Source organism: Carettochelys insculpta, chromosome 6 (assembly GCF_033958435.1).
Source record: "Carettochelys insculpta isolate YL-2023 chromosome 6, ASM3395843v1, whole genome shotgun sequence".
Classification (NCBI taxonomy): Eukaryota; Metazoa; Chordata; order Testudines; family Carettochelyidae; genus Carettochelys; species Carettochelys insculpta.
In genome coordinates this window covers 45,690,949-45,709,044 of record NC_134142.1, presented here as the reverse complement: position 1 = coordinate 45,709,044, position 18,096 = coordinate 45,690,949, and the positions used below count along the sequence as shown (strand labels likewise).

Sequence of the window (18,096 nt, the reverse complement as noted above, 5' to 3'; positions counted from 1 at the left end):
TGGGGGAGTTCACTCATCCGGTGAGCAAAAGGTCAGTATATGTGTCCCTCGTTTAAGTGAGTACTCGTAAATAAAGTACACCTATTCATTTATTGTGTATGTGATTATTTTCATCATGTTACCTGTGTAGGGTGATCTTATATCTCAAAATGAAAATGGAACACCAGCTGGGACTGACCCCAGCCATTTACCTGAAGTTCTGCCACCACATGAGGCAGGCCCAAGCCCTTCCTCCACTGCTACATGTGCCTCTCCACAGGGACTTGCTCAAGCTACCTGGTATTGCTGCTAGCCTGAGCCCATTGTGCATGGGTGGTGTTGCATTTTGCTCGCCTTGCACTCCAACGAGGGAGCCCACTCTAAATGCTTGGCTGAACTCAGCATCTGTCCCACTGTGATGGGGTTCAGGGGTCCCCAAGCACTGCACCCCATCCACAGGCAGGAGTGACTCTCAATCAGCAGGTAGAACAGGAAGTTTATTAGGCAACAGGCACAGCTTCTTACAGAAGGGTCAGTGCAGCAATCAGAGATAGTCATTACAACCCGTCCTGGGGAGAGGAGCCCAAGGGGTGCCCCTCTGGGGTGTAGCCTAACCAGGCTGGCTGCTTTCCAACTCTCTGTCCTGTTTGCTCTTGCCAGTGAATGAACTGACAAGTGCAAAAAGCACACATGCCCACTTTTGCCAGAAAAGTCAGGACAGGGCTTAAAAAGGGGACTGTCCTGGCAAAAACAGGGCTGTACAGTTACCCTAACCTAATAAACCATTTTGCTAGTCTTTAAAGTGCTACTTGACTGCTTTTTGTTTTGATAGTGTATAGACTAGCACAGCTTCCTCTTTGTTACTATAGGAGCATCAAGTTACTCATGAATGATATCCTCTCCACCAGCATTATAATAACCAACTTTACTCTTGAAACCCACATATGTCAGGGCCTGAGTTCTTCATCCCTTCACACACCTCCCCATTAGAAAAAACAAAACAGATTCCTCTGGTTTCAGAGCTCTCTTCAACAAAGCAAACAGCATCAGCAAGACCACAAGTAACACAAAGTAAACAAATACAAGAAACACCCCCGCCCCAAAAAAACAACTCCACACCCTTAATGTACCTTTTCCCATTACCCTCTCAGAACTGCCTGGCCTTTGCAACCCTTCCCCGCAAATCCCGCACGGGCCGCCATAACAGTGCTCTCCAAAGCCCTAAGTCGCCCAGCCTCCGCTTCCCGGCTACTTTCAGCGAACAGCTGATCGAATCCCGCCCTGCCTCTCTAGCTCCGCCTTCGTCGCGGGGGCTCGCTTTTGCGCGCTCCCGCGAGCTGCGTACTCCCCCGCCCAGTCCCGCTGCCTCTGCATGCCTGCGCTCGGAGCTTTCTTTGTTGGTTGGCTGGGACTGGCGGAGCGCGGCCCTGGGCACGCGCACAGCAGTGCCTCCTCTCTGGGGTGCGTGGCACAAGCCGTGGGAGGAGCACACAGGTAATGGGCTCACAGGGGCATTTCACCAGGCGGCTCAGTCCGGGGGAGGGGCTGGCCTGGCGCTGCGCGTGTGCGATCGGAGTTGCTTTGCTGTGCTGGAGTTAGGATTTGCTCACACGCTGCTAGTGGGGAGACCAGTCTGCAGCGGGACATGTGTGTCCGTGGCATTGTGTGCTGTGAGCAGGCGAGGGGGCTCTGTGTCCTTTGGGTTCCCGTGCTCAGTAACGAGCCCACTAGTACAAGACGATTTCATGCACCGTGTTTTGCCGGTAACTCTGCTCCCCTCCCTGCCAGTACTTTGCGCAATTCTGTTGGCTTATGGTGGCTAGTGGGCCAAGTCCCACTCTGTGATCTAGTGCACCTACCGCAAAGGTTGCTGCTATAGCTACCTGCAGAGACGGTAAAGGATGTGTGTGGGCTGTGGTAACTGAATTATTCTCTGACCTCTGGAGATGCTCACTCCTAGCCACCTGTGAGCCAAATAGGCCAGGTGTGTGAGGAAACATGTAACAGTACCTGCCTTGTGAATTCAGGGCTTCAGTCCCCATGCATTTTAATTTAGCCTTCAGGTCTCCTAATATACAGAGGGAGGGAGGAACCAAAAACAAACAAACAAACAGAAGGCGATTTGAAGCATGACATATGGTAGGTATGGGAAGACAGAAAGGCTGTTCCAGATGGCAAGAGGGTCACTGAGCAGATTATTGGAGACTCAGAGAGACTGTCCATACTAAATTAGTAAAATGGGGAGAAGAGAAGGTCTCTGAAATAGATTGTAACTAGTATCTGTGTGGCTGTCACAATGATGAGCACAACTTACAAAAATTAAGCTTCTAAATTCGTTTTACTGATTTTTTTTAAGTTTCTGGTTAATTTAAGGTGTTAGTATTATAAATATGAGTTTCCCCATCTGCAAAACAGGGATAATATTTTTCTAAACTGCATCCTCAGAGTGTTGTGAGGATTATCTAACTCAGTGTTTCTTAAACTTTTTGAGACGGCAGAACAACAAATAATACTTATGTGGAACACTTATGAAAATTTTCTTCAAAAAATTCTTGTCAGACCAATAATCAAAAAACAAAAGCAACATTTAAAGCAAAATGAAGTAATTTAATGAGTTATCATAGCAATGAAGAAGTAACATTGCATCTGGTTTCAATAACAGAAAATAATGTACCATTGGTGTATGTTTCCAAATATTCGTGGCACACCTGCGAGTTGTTCACAGAACACCACTGTTCCAGGGAATTTAGTTTAATAAACTGCTCTAGCTCATATTTATAAAAGCTGTGGAATAGGGTTCAGTATTCTGAGTATGATTTAGCCATTTATGGGGATATAAAAGAAGCCTGTGTGCACACATATTGCATTTCTGTGCATAAGATGAGGCTATTCTGATACCAGAGGGCCCTTAAACTATTCTACCAGAGTGAGCCAGATCTGTACGTAACTGTGGGGCTGGGAGAGGATTGGGTTTGGTCAAGATGGGATGAGTGAATTTCCACTGCACATCTACTTTGCAAGCATATCAGTACGTTTTGTGATCTGAACATGACACCAGGCTCTGCCCACTTCACAGCAGAGCGCTGTGGGATGGGACCATATCACTCTATCTCCATTAGTTATACGGTGGTGCTCTCATTAATACTTTACAAAGTTTTTACATTCCAAATTAAACTGTAATTGCCAAGCCAAGCAATAAATTGTGTGATAGTGAATAGAAGTTTACAAAAGATACATCTGCAAGATTTAGTAATGTATAAATCCCAGTTCACACACGTTAGTGAGGTTCTGTTGAAAGGAAGAAGTGACATACTTGAGGCTCAGGGACAAAGACAGCTATCGACACTGACACTCATAACTGCTAGTGTGGGGACCAGCATTGACTTGACTCTCTATTAAAGTTACCCTCCCAGCTGGAAGAGAAGTTGCTGCTAGGACAGTTGTCAGATAGGATGGAAAGAGGGGAAGTTAAGTAAGATGCAGATCTACTATATATTTTTACAGCGTTTATGCATCTGTGTGTTCGTCTGTGAGTCTGTTTGTTCAAGAACTCCTCCTAAACAGTAAGTGCTAGGATCACCAAATTTGGTGTGCAGCTTCCTCTTATCAGAACTTGCAGGAAGGTCAGGGGTTGGTTGTGTCAGGACGATGGGATGTGCCTGGATTGGGATTGTTTCACGTCAAACAGAAAGGGAGGAATGTGTCAGGAGGGACAGTTTTACCCATAAATGACCATAGGGGGCAACAAGCAGGGGACAGTTATACTCATGAAAGGGGGAGGGAAGAGGGCAGCAAGTGTTTTGGCCATGGGTAGCAGCCACTGGCCAGCAGTGCGGCCTTCACTATCCTGGCTTGCCCCACGAAGCAGCTGCCAGGGGCTGTGTTGCTCCCTCTGCCCAGGCTGCCTCCACGCCATTGTGCTTCATAGCCCCCGATACCCAGGGCTGCCTCCAGAGAGCAGCTGCCAACTGGGCCACATAACCCCATCATCCCAGGCTGGCCCCAGTAAGAAGCTGGCAGGTGGGCTGTGCAGCCCCTGCCAACCTGGGCCACACCTGGACCCGAGCAGAGCTGGTATGTCTTTTAGTAGATATCTATAATTTGCACGTGGAAAAGGCCTGAAATAGCAGGGTATGCAAACTATTTCCTGGCCAATGCTGGACTGACTACTATTTTTCTAGTGCTGTGTCTGGTCTAGCTTTAAATGTTGTATGTGATGGGCCCACGCTAATAGATCTCACTGTCAGGAATATTTTCTTAATATTCAGCTTTCTAAATTTGAACTGCTGTTACTCTCAGCTGTGATGCTGTATTTCTTAAATGAGTTCTTCTCTCTACATGTTTTCTTAGGCCTGTCAGCTACAGGTTGGACATTTCTAGTGTGGCACCCTGGGGACCTGATTGGTGCCAAACAAGAGAATTTGCTGGACCACAGGAGGTCAGTATTATCTAGCAGCATTACCAATACTCCCACGGCTTAGTGGGCTCTTAGAAGACATTTAGGGGTAAGTTACAGCTAAAGAAGAACACAGAACACTTAGCGCCAGGTCTGGTGGCTGTGAGCAGACTTTGAGACCATGGGAAACATGGCCACACCCATGATAAGTGGCTGTCCAGCTACTAAAATCATGCTGGGTTACAGTTGTTGCCAGGTGAGAGAGTGCTGGACTTGGAAGGTTCAACCTGTATTAAAAGTTACTTGTTCCCAAATAGGATTTGATTCTGTGAAGTCGGAATACCTTCATCTTTCAGTGAATCTGCTTTCAGCATCATCCAACATTAGGCCTTTAATTTTTACTTGGGCAGCGTATACTTTTGTTCTTGAAAGTCCAAAGAGGTTTTGTAAATCCAGAGGGTTTTTTTTTATTGCTCTTGCTGGAAATGACTTGTTTCATTTGTTCATATTTTTAAATTATGCTGGAATTGAGGTTTACAGAACTGAAGCTGCTTTTGTGTGCAATTTTGAAGGTACTAGTCCGCGTTTCACATGAAAGGAACTTCCACCTCTATGCTGATGAAACCTCTATCTATGAAGCACGATATCTTTAAACCTTTTTTCCTCCTTCTCTGATGTCTAGGGGATAGCAAATGAGATATGATTTTTCTATCACCCAGTGTTTTCCCTCATCATCTAGTCACTTTTCTCTGATTAATTCACTGTTCCATTTTATTTTTATCCTAAGTGATAAGCTTGCAATTTTTTTGCCTGTATTTTCAGCTTCTCTGAGTCTTTGCGCCAGATCTCTGCCTTGTTTTTGGTACCCTCCCAACTTCAGTACCATCTGAGAATTTCACTGCTGTGGTGTTTACCCCCTTTTCTCAAACATTCATTAGCATTTTACACTAGGTGACGCTTACTATTAATTGTTTTTTTTGGTATACCATCTTCGTACACAATAGTGAAGGGATGTTGTAGTGCACCAGTCACCTTGAAGGAGAGTGTGTGATGTTACTTCTGTACGGACCCAAAGCCAGCTTTATTCTTGTGAAACTCTCTGCTGCTCACTCCTCTAATTTGGTGGAAGATTAAAGGAGAAGCTCAGCTTTCATTTACTCGTATTACATTCCTTCTTCTCACCCCTCTCATTCCCCCACCCCATGAAGTTGGCCTTAAAAATGTAAACTGCCCATCAGAGTTGAAAGAAAGGAACAATCCGCAGCGAAGCTCAACTTCTGCTGTAGGCAGCTGGTAGCTTAAATATTTGTCTTGACCATCACCCCTGATTTTGTGTAGAATGAGTCAATTGCGCATGAGTTATATCCCCAAGAATCTTCTGGTTAACTCAAAATAATTAGGTCATCTGTGTGTATAGTGGTATAGGCATGAGGAATCTGTTACAAGCATGGAAGTCAGTGGTAACATATGTTTTGCAGGAGTATCCAAAAATACAAAAGTGTGGCCCCTAATACAGTGTCTCAAACCCGTGCTGGGGATTCCTTTCACTTGTGAGGATTAGTGAATACTTGAAATTTTATTGTTAAATTGCTCCGAGACACTAAGTAAATTGCATCATATTTTTAGCAGCTGTACCCTGTCGAAAAGAGGATTTCTGGTTTTCCTTTTTCCCTTTCTCTTTAAAAGTAAACTGTTTGTGAAATGTTGCGTAACCATCGCTGGAGATTGAGAAGTTTGGTTTATATGCAGAATACATAACAAAGAATCAGGGCAAACTCTCTCACACTTTACCACCAATATGTTTTACACTGCCATGGGTCAACAACCAACTCTAAACATGTGAAGGTAGTACCCATGCTGCTGGCTGACAGTGCTCCTTACCACATACAGTACTTTATATCCACTTTTTATAATTAAGCACTTAAAAACACTGATTTGTACAAACTACCATTGAGTGATTTTCACTACCAAATTTGATTGTGGTTATTTGCTGTGAGCTCCTATGTGCTCCCTAGTAACTCAGCAGGAAAATGGCTGAAATAAGTGCTTTTTTACCAAAAAAAAAAAAAAAAAAGAGAGGAACTATTACTCAGCCAGCTCTCTCCCCAGCCACTCGGGTTCCCACAGTGGGCTGCCGGTGGGGTCCTCCTGTCACCCAAATGAGGATCCCAGTGCTGGGGATGCCGAGGTGCTGGTACTCAGCACCAGCACGAAAAAGCACTGAGTATAATGGAAGTATTAGTCAGTCATGTATTCAATTGGCAGGCTTACGTATGATGTTATAGAAATTACATGGCTATACCTAGATAGCTTAAAATTAGAATAGGAAAAATAATATTAATTTGGAGATGTCAGGAGGTGCTGTTTGTTTATCCATGCCGATATTAGTGAGATAAACAATATTAGTTGAGGTTTTAGTGTATGTTGATTTGTGCAGATCCAATAGAACAGAGACAAGTTGACAGTTGTTCACTACTGCTCTTCTGTCTCCCTTCTATTAGGTGCTGCACAAACATTTAAGAAGACTTGTGACCACATATACTGAATACCAGTGGATATCTACTGCAGACCTGTTTGTGGCTTTCTGTAGATCAGAAATAACAGTGATGTTAAAGTGAATTTAATTGTGATTGATGGTCACTGTCTGTATTTTAATTGCACTTGTTGTTGACAACATGACTGAAGAAGTAATCACTTTAAAAAAATCTTTGAATTTAGAGCAATTGTTAATGTATAACAGACTGTTTATAAGCAACTAAAAACCAGGTATGTGGGATTAAAATGCTTTCATGGTCTTATCTATACGATTGATTGCTACCTGGCAAGACTAATATGTAAGATTTAGTTTGTCAGCATAGTCATTTTAGGTTAGCCGCCTATTTCCAAAAGCTGTGTATTTCTGTAAATAGTATGGGAAAACGTCAACTGCATATGAAAATAACTTACATAATATCATGTGTCATGGGAATTAGCTGAATCTCACTGAACAGATTGCCAGGTGATATTTTACTTTTCAGAGGAACTGAATCTAAGCTGAAATTACGTAGGTAGTAATGTCGTTTGTCTGACGGTGGCTACAGTTATAATGCTTTTAGCAAATTATTATGCAGCCGTGAATGAAAACAAGTTATTCTGTGTGTAGTTGAACAGTGACTGTTCTCAGGACACTTCTGAAAGAAAGCAGAAATGATTCTTTGAAATATTTTAGAGCTGCCAGAGTATTAAAAAAATCACAATTAATTGTGAGATTTAAAAAAAGTTAAGATTAATTGCAGTTTAATTGTACTGCTCAATAATAATTTAAAATTAAGATACATATTCTACTTTGCAAATAGAAGTGCTCACTTTAGTAGTATTTTTATTACAAATATTTGTGTACAAATGCTTATTGTACCTAGTTCATAAATATCTTGCAATGTGGGCTACCACAATGCCATATGAATTCCCATTCTTGCTTCCTGTTTACATTGTAAAATAAGAAGCAGGCAGCTTTATCTCCCATAAATGTAAACAGGCTTGTTTTTCTTAGTGATTGGCTGAACAAGAAGTAGGACTAAAGGGACTTGTGGCCTTTAATGTTTTACATTGTTTTGTTTTTGGCTATGTCTACACTAGAGGGTTTTGTCTACAAAACTGGTGTTTTGTTGACAAAACCCCAGGGAGTGTTCAGATTCCCAAGATGTTCTGTCGACCGTAACTTGACAGAATGCAGCACTTTTGTGGACTGCCTTATCCCACTCCCCACAAGGCAGAACACCTCTGTTGACAGAGATGTGTTGACAGAAATCTGGGCTGGATGTTCCGGGGGCCCGCTGTCAACAGACAGGGCTTCCGGGACACCACGCATCCCCGTCTGCTCTGCTTCCAGTTGGCCATTTTGTTGAGAGAGTGGAGGAGCAGTCTGGCCGCTCTCTGTCAACAGAGCAGGTTGCTCTTGTGATTTGCTTGGCAATTTGGCTGCAATCTGTCAACAGAAGTTTTGTGGGAAGGTATCTTCTAACAGAAACTTCTGTCGACAAATCACTGTAATCTAGGCATAGCCTCAGAGTACAGTTTTGTGGCGGGGGGGAGAGTCTACATTTGTAAATTGCCCTTCACAATGGAGAGATTTCATAACTACTAATTTCATTTGTTTCATTGTAATATTATTTTTGAATACAAATGTTTGTAAAGTGAGCACAGTAGACTTCATATTCTGTGTTGTAATTGAAAACAGTATATTTGAAAATGTTGAAAAACATCCACAATATCCATAATAAATGTAAATTGGTATTCCATTATTGTTTAACAGTGGGATTAGAATCTCATTTCTGAAGCATGGGGCAGGGGTAATATGCAATTGAATTAATTCTGAAGGCTGGTGCTTTCTTTGGTCTGTGTAAATTAATGAAAATACTGTTTCAAAAAGAGGAGGCTTGAAGTTTTATTGGTATCAAAGAGGTAATGGTTACATGCAGGGATTTGCTTTCAGTATGTATTTCGTTATTCCACTTTTAAATCATTCTTAACAAGTCGAAACAAAGGCATGCTGAAAAAGAGCATAAGCAATATTTGCCTTTCCTATTTCTGGACTTCATTTAAAATGTTCAGTATTGAAAGGCGTCACACAATTTTTGTTGTAAGTTTATTTCCAGGAGTAGACAATAGTATTGTTGAAAGGTTGTTTCCTGGTTGTAGTAGAGATTAAGTCTACTAAACTGATATTCTAGATCTCGATTTGGTGTCTTCTTCCTAGTGAGGAAAATTGATATGCATGCATCACAATGTATAATAATGGCACTAGCCAATTCAGGACCTGATATTTGGAAGTCAGTGGTGAAACTCCTGTCAATTGTAATGCTGTGGGATTGTATCCTAGGAATGGAAGTAATGAATTTATCTTCTGGTAGTCAGTGCAGTTTTAATGATGCAGAATTTACCATAATGATCAAAGGAGCTCCACATAACATAATAATGGTCAAATTCAATCCTTTCTGGGTAATTCCAACATTTTGAGTTTGTGTAATATGTTCAGTTGAATAGCGATATTGGAGCCAAAACTGCAGTAAATTAAATTATATTCATTTCTAGGAGGCAAAAAAGCCAGCAGTTCAATCTCTTCTAATAGATTCTCTATGTCTAGCACAAAATGAATATATGAATAGAATTGGGTAAAGGTTTAATTCCTTGCTGCGGAATGGCTCTGACAAAGTTGGGGACTAATTAGTTGCAGTTTTTGTTCTGTTTTGTTTTGTTTTGTTTGTCTGTTTTGCGGTGTCTGGTCTTAGTTTGTATCAAAAAATCACCTGAGATTGAGCAATCATTTTTCATGAAAGCAAGAGAGTTTAACAGAAAGCGTCTCCTGTGGTCCAGAATTGCATACTTGAAATAAATTAGCTATATTTTTAGTAGTCTTTAGACAATATCTGATTTCTTCTTGTACTATGTTTTAACTTTCTGAGAAAAAAGTACATTTAATGCTGAAAATCTTAATTACTAAATTTCTGTATGGAATCGATTTACTTAACTATTTTACAGAGAGCGATTTTTTTTTTCAGTTGTACCAAACTGAGACTGGCTTGAGACAAGCAGAATAAGGCTTTCAACCATGCTAGTGGATATGTATGAATTTTTAATTTTTAAAATTTGTCACAGAATTAATACAATTAGTATATTATTGTACTGCATTCCAGTTTTCAATGCATAAATCTTTGCAGGACTGGGGTTTTAATTTATAGGGCTTTTAGTTAGATCAATTTATTTTCTTCCAGAATTGAGCTCCACTTCAATTCACTTGCAGTACTACATTCAGCTGTGCATGCGAAGTGCAGAATTCAAATTGTAAACCCTTATTTTTTGTAGTCTACTATATCAACTAATGAGAAGATTACCCCACTGTTGGATGTACTAAAAATTCTTAATAGAAGCATGAAATATTGCAGCTATTTTGTATTTTGACGGTATTCCTCAATATATTGAATGTTAGCTTAATTTTAAAAAAAACTTGTTTGATTGGCAGAAAGACAAATTTATGTACAGAGAAGTGCCTCTTTCCCCAGAGTTGGAATAGAATAATTATAGTAACATTGTGAAGTCTTGCATTCATGTGTTGTTTCACTGGTGCAAGCTCACTGCTCAGTGGCCTTTTAGTTCACCACAGAAGGATGCTTATGTAAATGTTTCTTTCCAGCCACCCTCCATGTGGTCCTTGCAAAAAGTAACTAGAAGAAGTTGCTCAAGTAACTTTTTATTTGGATTGGAATACATGTTGTTGTTTTAATTAATTTTATTCGAATTATATGATGATGATGATGAAGTTTGGAACGTAAGAACTTAGAAGCATGGGTATTAATATCCAGCTTCACAAAAATGTATATGTTAGAAGTCTAACACTTGGGGATGCATACCTATCTCAGGACTGGAAGGGACTTTCAGAGGTCATTGAGTCTAGTCTTCCTCCTCAACAGGACCTATCACCATCCCTGACAGAGTTGTTTTTAAGGTATTTGCCCCAGATCCCTAAAGAGCCCCCTGAGGGATTGAGCTCACAACTGTTGCTTTAGCAGGCCAATGCTCAAGCCACTGAGCCATCCCTCCCCATCCTGCATATTTAGTTACAACATAGGTCTTCATTTTGTATCAAATAAGTACGAACACTTTGGTTCCACCAAATAGTAGAGTAAATCTACTCTGTTTTAAATGATCTTCCATGCACTGTCACTTGGCTTCAGCATGAGGCCATCAGCACCAAAAGCACTGGCCTCTACCATTTGAGCCAAAAAAAATATCTCTGTTATCAAGTAACAATATTAAGTTCTGCTCTAGTCACCAGAGGGGATTATGACAACCCGGCCTGCGTGTTACATGTTGTATAAAATACTTTTTATTCGACCAGATGCTTCATTAGGCCCTGAATGCTAAATCTTTCACTTGTTCAGTGCTAAATGCTACAAGTGTTGGACATCATAATTTGGGGTGGAAAGGAGTAATTCTATTATACTATTTTCCTAAATGGTGGCGTTTTAACTGACTTATACTTAGAAGCCTGTGTGCCACGTGGAACAATTTATTTTGTGCGTTTTAAGAAAAGAGAAAATAGTTCTGGCTGAGATGGATTAGAGCGGGGTAACAGCATGTGTGCCAGGAGTAGCTCACGAGCCGATTTTCATCAGCACGTAAGGCAGGAGCTGAGCCCCACCCATCCTCCCCCATGCAGCTGGGAGCTTGCTCAAAGCCATGCGTTTGTGGATTAACAAAAGACCAGCTAAATGCTACCAACTGCCACCTCAACGGCAAAGCTCTGCATGTTAATTTATTTAGTAGTGAAGCTGTTGTAAGTAATGCTATTAGTGAATTTAAAAAGCATTACCAGCACTCGGACTGTACTCAGAGGTCAAATTTCAGCACTTCGCTTCAGAAAAGTTGCTGACCCCTGGGAGGGAAGAATGAAAGGTGCACATGGTGCTGCCACCGTTTGCCTTGATATCAACACCATACACAGGTAGGGTTGCTAACCCTCCGGGGCTGTCCTGGAATCCCTGGGAATTAGAGTGTCATGTGATGTAAAACTCCAGGAATATGTCCAATTAAAATTGGCAACAGTGTATATAATATATGCATATATTGTATGACTAGCAGATTTACCTCGCGTTGCTTGGGTCTTTTAACTTTTTAAGAATGAAAGGAACATGTACATCATGGGTGTCCAACCTTTTGGCTTGCCTGGGCCGCATTGAGTGAAGAGGAATTGTCTTGGGCCGCATATAAAATATATAATATAGTTAATGTATATAAATCACATAATAATGTTAAAAGTTTACGATCTTGTGGGGCCAAATTACTAGCTGTCCCGGGCCGCGGGTTGGACACGCCTGATGTACATGCTTTATTTAAATTATTGTATTTTTTAAAAATAGTGTTATTTTATTAGGTTGTTTTATATCTGATTTCTTTAATAAAGGGATTGTTAATATTTGTCCATTTAATTATTAATGACTAAATGAGAATTCCATCAAATTTTTTTTTCATTCCTATAAACTCTTATAACTCACTCTGCTTTAACAAAAAGGGCTATAATAAGCTTGGTTTCTAATAAAGTTTTCTTCTAGTTCTCAAACTTTAAGCATTTGATTTAGCTATGGCAAAACAGAACAGTTCTCCAATTTTCTTCATTTTGTCTGTTTTCTGTAAGATTTATTGAAAAGCAGTCCTTGTCCAGGTTCATCCTATTTTTTTGTCTCGTCTTGATTCAGTCTCTTTCAACATTTGCTCAGTTATGTCAGTTTTGAGAACTGTGCTTGATTTGATGATTCTTTCTCTTTTTTTTTTGTTTGGTTTTATTATGAGATGCAGTCCCATTCCAGGCACAACCTGTTTTCCTGGCGTAACTAAACCTTCATGTTGCTTTCAGTTATAAGAGGAAGCTGTACGCTGACTTTGGTGGTCCTAGCTCTTACCATTTAGGAAGGATTCTTGATCATATTAACCCTCTAAAATATATAGCTGATGGAGAAGTAGCTAAGGCACAGGCAATGTTGCATAAGTTTTCAGTTTAATAAGAGTCTTCACCCTTCAATGAGATGTGTGCTTTTATATATTTTTGTTACATTATATATTCACTAAATTAGGTTACTATAATAACATTCACTGGTGCTGATATGAATATTGGTTTTCAAAGAAAATGGCAATAGTTTCTCATAAATAATTCTTCTTCTCCAAGGTTCTTGGTCTGTGGTTGGACTTTTTAGAGTTTGGTTCTGCAAGGTATATAACTGCAATTCCCATTCAGACCATCAGAAATTTCAAGGTTGCTCAACGCCTTGCAGTATTGGGTGTTCAGCCCTGATGGACCTAGTGGAGAAATTGATTGGGAAGTTTTATATGCAGACACAATGAATAAAAGTATCAATATTTTTCATCCTATTTATTTTGTTACTTCCTCTGGTTTGTGTCTGGTTTTCAGCATTATGTATATTACATGTGTATCACAATTTCCCCCAGTTTGTTATAAGTAAATGCCATTCTTTATTGCAACAAAATACTGGGGCATGCCTTCCCTTGACAGAGGAATCTCTGATACAAGCACCATGTACAGGGTTGCCAGGCACCTGGTTTTAACTGAAACATCCGGTCAAAAAGGGACACTAGTGCCTCTGGTTGGCTTTGCTGACTGAGCCTCTAAAAGTCTGGTTGGCAATGCAGTGGGGCTAAGGCAGGCTCCCTACATGCCCTGGCTCTGAATGGCTCCTGAAAGTTGCCAGCATGTTTGGTTCCTTGATGCAGGGGTGGCCATAGGGGCGCCACATGTTGTCCCCACCCTGAGTGCTGGCTCCTCAGCTCCCATTGGCTAGGAATCATGAGCAAAGGGAGCTGTGGGAGTGGTGCCTTTTGGGCACAAGCAGTGGGCAGAGCCCTTTGATCCATCCACCAAGGAACCAGACATGCCAGCCATTTTGGCTGTGTCTACATGGGCACAAATCTTTGAAATAGCTGTATTTCGAAGATGACTAATAAGGCGCTGAACTGAATATTCAGCGCCTCATTAGCATTAGGACGCTTCCGGCCGCGGCGCTTCAAAAAGCACTGCTTTCGAAAGCGCGCAGCTCGGCATGGCTATGTGGGGCTCCTTTTCGAAAAGACCCTCACTTTTTGAAATCCCTTATTCAGATCGGTGATCGGGATAAGGGGATTTCGAAAGGTGCGGGGTCCTTTCAAAAAGGAGCCCATGTAGCCGCGCCAAGCTGCGCACTTTCGAAAGTGGTGCTTTCGAAGCGCTGCAGCCGGAAGCGTCCTAATGCTAATGAGGTGCTGAATGTTCAATTCGGCGCCCCATTAGTAATCTTTTGAATACAGCTATTTTGAAGATTTGTGCCCATGTAGACACAGCCTTTCAGGAGTACCTTGAGGTAAGCACTGTCCACCTAGAGCCTCTCCTACCCCCCAGCCCCCTGCCCAGCCCAAGCCTTGAGCCCCCTCCCACACCCAAACAAACCTTTCTGAGCCCACATCCCAACCCCTTACCCAAACCTCAGTTTCTTTGTATACCCAAATTTCCTCCCAGAGCTCTCACCTCAGTACCCTGCCCAGAGCCCCTGCTGCCCTCTAAAACTCTTGGCTCCAGCTTGGAGCTACCTCTTGCACCCAATTCTTTGTCCAAAGCCTCATCACTGAGCCAGCAACCCCAGCTGGAGCCCACATGCCCTCCCACACCCCAACCTTGAGACCTCTCCACACTCTGAAACCTTGGCCCTACCTGCTAGCTTGGAGCCTCTTCCCACACCCCAGACCCTGCATCCTCAGCTGTATTCTGAGTCCGTACCCCCAGCTGAAGCCCACATTTCCTCCCATACTCCAGCCTTCAGACCCTCCCACAGTATAAGCCCCTTGGCCCCCTCTGTTAGCCTGGAGCCCGCACCCTTAGCCTTCACCCCCTCCCACAAACCTATCCATTATTCCAGTCCAGTGAAAGCAAGTGATGGTGGGGAGAGTGAGCAATGGAGGGATGGGGGAGATGGTGTGAGCAAGGTGGGGCCTTGAAGAAGAGACAGGGTAGGAACAGGACCTTGCTGCAGCCGGGTGGGGCAAGAGTGTTTGGTTTTGTGTGATTAGAGAGTTAGCAACTCTTGTTGTATAAGCTGGTTGCTTTGTGACAATTTGTACTGTAATTGAGGTCCTGTGAATGAAGAAAAAACATAAAATATCAGCAGTAATTTCAGCATGTAGTCAATAGGTTTCACCTAATTTCGAACTCATTCAATTAATACAAGTTTGAAACTGACACTAAAACTTGAACTTTCTCAAGCTTGCCTTCAGTTCTGTGTAATTCCTGACTTTCTGCGATCTGTAGCGAAGACCTAAATTTCTACATCTGGGCCATGTCTGCACTTACTAAAAACTTTGAAATGGCCATGCTAGTGGCCAAATCGAAGAATACTAATGAGGCACTGAAATGAATATTCAGTGCCTCATTAGCATGCCGCTGGCTGTGGCACTTCAAAAGAGCTGCGGTTCGCTCGGCTGTGGTTCGTCTACACGGGTGTCCTTTTCAAAAGGGCCCTGCCAACACCAAAATCCCCTTATTCCTATTGCAGGCGAGCAAACCACAGCATTTTCGAAGTGCAGTGGCTGGCTAATGAGGTGCTGAATATGCATTTTAGTGCCTCATTAGTATTCGTCGATTTGGCCATTAGCATGGCCATTTTGAAGTTTTTAATAAGTGTAGTTGTAGCCCTGGTGGGACAGTAGAGCTGTGTCTACACGGCGTCGCCCTTTTGGAAGGGGCATGCATATATGGCTGATCAGAAATGCAAAGCAACTATGTAGACTGTGTTCCTTTGAAAGGAAACCCCGCTTTTGAAAGCACTCTTCTTCATGAAAAAAAATTAGGAAGAAGGTCACCTTCGAAAGTGGGGTTTCCTGCGAAGGAACCCTGTCCGTGTGGCTGCTTTGGCTTCCGGACATGGCTCTTCCAGAAGCCATATCACATGGGAATATTCAAATGAGGTGTGAGCTAGTTAAAGTTGCACCTCATTTGCATTTCCAATTGGCCACATTTGCATGCCCCTTCCAAAAGGGACAGGCAGTATAGGCACAGCTTAACTGTCACCTGTCACATAGTTAAAAGAGAGAGAGAAAATCCCCATGACCTTAGAGTAAGATGGTGGATATAATGCAACCCTTTCCACTGCCCTCTGTCAGGAAGAGATTGTGGAGATCCATAAAGTCCTTTTTCTGTCATTCAAGGGAGTGGAAAGTGAAAGTTCTAAATTCTGCCCTTTAACCACATGTCTGTCTGTCTGTCATCCACCCCAAAAGGCTCTCGCTTTCTTATCAATGTTGTTTGATGGATTGAGAGTGGCTAGCATTTTATGTTCTCCTGTAGTTTCTATAGGAAACAAATTGCTTTACACCCTGATAGCCTGGAGAAAATCCTACTACCCCACCACTCTCAAAGGAAACCTTGTTCTGATGGGCGGGGGAGGAAGAAAAGTTGGTTGTTCAACACTTCATCTATCAGCAGCAGCAAAACCAGTGAAAATAATTTCTACCAGGTTCTACAGTGCTATGTTAAAATCCCCAAGAGTCTGAGGCAATTCATAGTGTATGAAAAACATAGGGTTGCATTATAGTCACTCTTCAGTTCTCCAGCGTGACTGAGGTTGCAGAGCAAGTCTTCCCTGCTTGATGATTGGGGCTATGGGAATGGCTTGAAAGCTTTGGATTTCCAAAACCACAGGCTTGTTTTGTGAAAAACAAAACTCTAGGCAAAACAGTTGGAAATTTTTACAGCTTTCACTGCTTCCTATGTAGTTTGTATTTTTTTAGAAAATGTTTTTGTACTTTGAAATGAAAAAGAAAATCAGGCCCTACAAGTAAACAAAACTGTGGTGAAAGCCACAAATGAAAGAAAATGTAGTCAATATGGATTTAAATGAAGGTTTGTCTTTTTAAAGTAAGTCTTACAGTCTGATCCTAAGTCCATTAAAGTCAGCAGAAAAACTCCCATTGGCTCCCAGTGGGTTTTGATATAGGCTCTTCGTGAATTATGCAGTGTAAATCCAGGCTATCAGTCTTAAACAATTTTCTTGCTTTTGTGTAACAATTCAGATACTCCACATTATCTAGACAATGTATGGGAACTAAGGTAGGTCTGTGTACTTGTGTGTTAGTTTTTATACGTACACACTGTCTCATAGCCCATAGGTACAGTAGAACCCCGAGATACACGCATTCAACTTGTACGTATCTTGGGGTGATGCGACTTTGAGTGGCGGGGAGCTGGCACCTGGCTCCAGGCTGCCAGGTGCCAGCTCCCCGCCACTCAGAGGAGCAGAGAAACTGTCCAGCTACTGCATTGGTCAGTTTCCCGGTTAGTGCGGGGGAAGCAGTCGAGAGCCTGACTCTCAGCTTCCACCATTGACAGAAGCGGCTTCTGCCCTCGATGGGAGCAGAGAAACCACTCCTGTCAGGGGCGGCAGCCTGACTCTAGGCTGCTGCCCCAACATGAGCAGTTTCCCAGTGCCCGAGAGAGCTAGGATAATAAAGTTAATAGTCTATTGGATACATTGTTTTTTAGTATCAAAGTAAAGCATTCAAATATTTAGCTGTTCAGTTTTAGTCTGTTTTCACGTATGTTAATTCACCATTTTTGTTGCTTGTTATGTCAAGGTTTCATGAGCTTGTTGACATTCTAAATTAAGAGTATAAAAAAATTTAAATATAAAGATGCAGTTAAGCATTTTGAGTTCGCTTAATTATCTTTAAAGAAAAGCAAACATGCAAAATTTTATAATTCTGCTTTCCTGGCTCTATCTCAAGAGCTGTTTGTTTTTATTTTACCACAGGAACTTTAAAGTTATGCTTTGATGTTTGCACCTGACTACATATCGTGAAAGAGGATATAGATCCACACCTATATCCTTGTGAAGTAAAATACATCCTAATTTCACTGTTCTTAAAGGAACAGTGCATGTTACTATTACTGTTAGTTACATTTAAAATAATTTTACAATAAACTACTGTAATTTTAAAATGCCAATATTAATGCTGAGATAGTTATTTGTTTCTTTATTTAACCAGCCCCCCAAAGACCATGTTAACCTGTGATCTGATCCTGCTCATCAGCCTTTCACCCTAACTCTCTGACTCAGTCTGCTACCAAACAGCCGGTTACTAAGTTGTTGAGCATAAGCAAGAAGGAGAAAACAAGTGTGGCACACTTTTAGCTTGCATATGAGGGAAAA

At 41.8% G+C, this 18,096-nt stretch overlaps 1 protein-coding gene across 2 annotated transcripts in view; it reads left to right on the top strand.

The window, feature by feature from the left end:
* Positions 1-4,391: 4,391 nt before the first annotated feature.
* MIPOL1 (mirror-image polydactyly 1) overlaps positions 4,392-18,096 on the top strand; it is a 300,707-nt gene continuing 287,002 nt past the window's right edge. For both annotated transcript variants that reach the window (XM_074998812.1, XM_074998811.1), the window contains exon 1: positions 4,392-4,417. The gene's annotated coding sequence lies outside the window, so the exon portion shown is untranslated. The remainder of the gene's footprint in view (positions 4,418-18,096) is intronic.